We start from the raw sequence: 3,692 nt of genomic DNA on the forward strand, positions 1-3,692 counted from the left end.
GTCCCTGTTTACCAAACATTGTTTGACATACAGCTATTTGAAACAGTGTTAACATCCAAATAAATCAATGTGCAACACTGTGATATTAATGTATCCCACTAAAAATAAGATCACATGTTTATGAGCACAAACCACAGAGATGCAAGCCCCTTTAAAGTACATATAATTGATTTTCATGTGTTTATGAATAGTCTTAAAGTTGATGTTGATCTCAAAAGTTCCATGTAATAGCAGATCCTACAGTATGGACACATCAGCCTTTCTAAAAGGCTGTTTTTGTTTGTTTTTTTTAAATGGTTAAAAAAAAGTTTTACCAAAGATGGACTAGTATGTTATCACTACAAATAGAATCACACCAAATGACAACATTGGACACTCAGAGCAGGTTTTTCCAGTATGTCTCTGGATCATTTTATCTAACCCATGCTTAAGGTCATAGATGGAGTGAGATGGTGGCTTAGAGTAATCTTGGAAAGCAGATGGATATGCCCGTTTCCTTGTTTCTCACTGGCGAATCCATCTTGCAAAGCTCCCATCTGAACCATCTGGGCCCGGTTAGAAAGTGACAGGACCAATCAGCGACGAGGGGCAGTACTTTCAGGCACGGTGGAGTCGTGACGTAAGCAAGCAGCACCAAGAGGCTGATGCTGTTACGGCGGAAGACATTAGCGTGGATGCTACTAAAGTGTCAGTTTTATCAGAACTTGACAACATTTCTTTGTTAAAAGAACAACAAAGAACAGCAGTGAGTTGTTTCTTTCCAAAAACGACATAGTCATGTACTGATATAGTCACCATGTTTAACAATATACAGCTCTCTATGGAGTTTATCCCTCAGTAGCTGCACACGCGCATCTCGGTAGCGGCGATGACGTCACGTGTTTTGTTGATCTGATCTGCCTGTAAAGACGTGACAGACAGAACATTCATCCAATCACCCTCCAAGTTTTTTTCAAAGGCTCTGCCCTTTCCCAAGCGCTGTCTATGAAGCTCTGTGTTTAAGCCTTGTGTTTCACACATCCATCTGGCGTGTCAGGTTAGGCTTACAGGGCATCAGTCCCAAAAGTTTTCTCAAAAGCCCCTAATCCTCTAGACTGGTTAAAAGTTTGTTTCTGCTGAGGCTTTAGATTGATAAATGCAGAAAGAAATCCATCAAAACAACCAAATGGACCTTACTGATCAAAGCATGGAAATCTCATTCTTGTAGGCAAATAACTTTGTTATTTTACTTCTAAAAGCTTAAACACATTCTGCAAGTATATCATATCAGAAATGCACATTTTCCACATGTTTGAAAATGTGAAACCCACCATTTTGCTTTTTATGGTATTTTTTTAATGAATATTTCCAATTGTAAACTTTTGTACTGAATTTACACTGTTACCATGTTTTGTAAATCTAAAAGATTAAATATTAGGCAGTTTGTTCAAGTAGAAAAAGTAAAAATGAATGATCTTCATCACAGTGCAGTGTGTTTGTAGAATAATGAGTACACTTGAGAACAGTAGCATTTAAAAGTAATGATGTTGTTGTAAAAGTATCTCGTTTTAAAGATGGAACTGCATAACTTTGACCATTTGTATTAGAAATTGCTTGAAAATAGTGTATTTAACAGTCAGATGAGCTAACAGTTGCTGGAGAAACATGTCCCAGGACCCTCTTATGTCTAGGCTGAGCCCCAGATATCAAACACTGCTGGTTTAATGATTTAATGTTTTTGTCAAAATATCAATGGGGGGAGAAATTGCATAGGGGAGTGGAAAAACAAGGACAACCAAAAAGAAGAAGAATGGGGAAAGGCAGCAGGGAGCAACAGTATTGATGAGTTCAGAGAAATGGAGAGGCATCTGGCTGCAAACCTCAATGGTGGGATGTTTTGGGGTCACCTGTTGCAAACGTCTATAATGGGGCGGCCTCGACCGTGAAGTGGGGGGTGACGTACTAACCCGTGTTGGGTTTTGCCGTAGTTTGTGGTGTTTTTCTAATTTTGTCCCCCTCTCCCTTACCCTACCCTAACCTTTATGGTCTGGCCCAAACCTGGGCGACTATGGCTCAGTTGGTAAAGTTGGTCCTCTCACAATCATAAGGTTGTGGGTTTGATCCCCAGTTCCTGATGTCACATATCAATGTGTCCTTGGGCAAGACACAACCCCAATATGCTCCCATTGCTGCGTCAGTGGTGTGCAAATGGGTATGGAAGCTAATACTGATTTCTCCATAGCAACCTCAGCCATTAGTGAGAGAATGTGAGTGAATGGGTATGAATGGGCAGGTGTCACCTGCAGTGAAAGCACATTGAGTAGTCGGATGACTAGAAAAGCGCTATACAAGCTCAAGTCCATTTACCAGAAACCTAACCCTCTTTGGTTTTTCCTTAGTTTGTGTTGTGTTGAATAGAAACTTATCCTGTTTAATTTATGATTTTTATTCATATAATTCTACTGCTGTGAAAAACAGCCATTTTCTATAACATCTGACAGACTAACAGACTGATTTTGATTCTGATTTAAGATTTTGTGAAGGCAGAGAGGATGTCCAAGACAATGACAATCTGGGGGCCCATGCACATTAGAAACCTCTAAAAACATTCAACATGAATAAATTCTTCAATGATCAATGACTTAGTATAAGAATGATAGCAGAAATCATCTCCACTGATAGACAGTCCGTCAAATTTTGTAGTAAAATTTGAACATAACAAAAATGTGAGCCAAAACTTCCAACTCCTGATCAAAAGACAAAATGCATGCAAATTTGTGGAGACATTTCGGAACAAATTTAAGGAAACCAAAATTTTTTTAGAAGGAGTGATTACATGTGATGAAACTTGAATCTTGCAATATGATCCTGAGACAAAACGACAGTCAGTGCATTGGAAAACACCATCTGCACCAAGGTTGGTTGTTTTCTTTGACAGGGTATAATTTTGGAGAAGTGGATTCCAGGATGAATCAACACCATTACAAACAGGTTCTATAAAAAAAACTGTGAGAAAGTCTGAAGAGAGAGAGCACAATTGTGGAAAAAATGGTTTCAGACAACGTGCCAGCTCACACTGTGCCCTTGGTTAAACAGCTTTAGCCTAAAAATAAATCACAGTGGTTGATCACCCGTCCTATTCACCTGATCTAGCACTGAATGCAGCTGTGTGGAGAAACACACTGAAAAATGTTTTTGTGCAACAGTTGTATTACAGCATAATTCTCATTTCTTTTTGATAGCCATACTTTTTACTATGAAAAACAAACATGTCACTGAAAATTATTTTGTGATCAAAGGGGCAAAAGGTTGAGCCAGACTTCTAACATGTTGGACACACATTTTTAGTAAAAAGAAGAAACCTTTAAAAATTAATATCATATGTTGTTCTGGGAGTTTTTAATTCATGACAATAATTAGGATTACAAAAACTGCCCCGTACCTGAATTCACCCAATCTGCCTTTCTACTCTGTTTTCATATTAAACTGGTCTGTATCATTGGTTCTCTGATGTAAGCATTATGATGATTCAGTATTAAAGGTCTTTTTCTGCTCATGCTGTGCCATTTTGCCTCAAACTCCGCCTCTAACAGCAACACTGAGGCTATCTGAGGGGCCCCATGCTGGCAGCCTGTGTCTTTAAGGAGCCATGTAAAGAGGGCGTGTTCAAACACACTACCGAGGCAGGAGGCATTGTAGTGACTTATTGCGCT

This window comes from Cheilinus undulatus, linkage group 21, assembly GCF_018320785.1.
Source record: "Cheilinus undulatus linkage group 21, ASM1832078v1, whole genome shotgun sequence".
Taxonomy (NCBI): domain Eukaryota; kingdom Metazoa; phylum Chordata; class Actinopteri; order Labriformes; family Labridae; genus Cheilinus; species Cheilinus undulatus.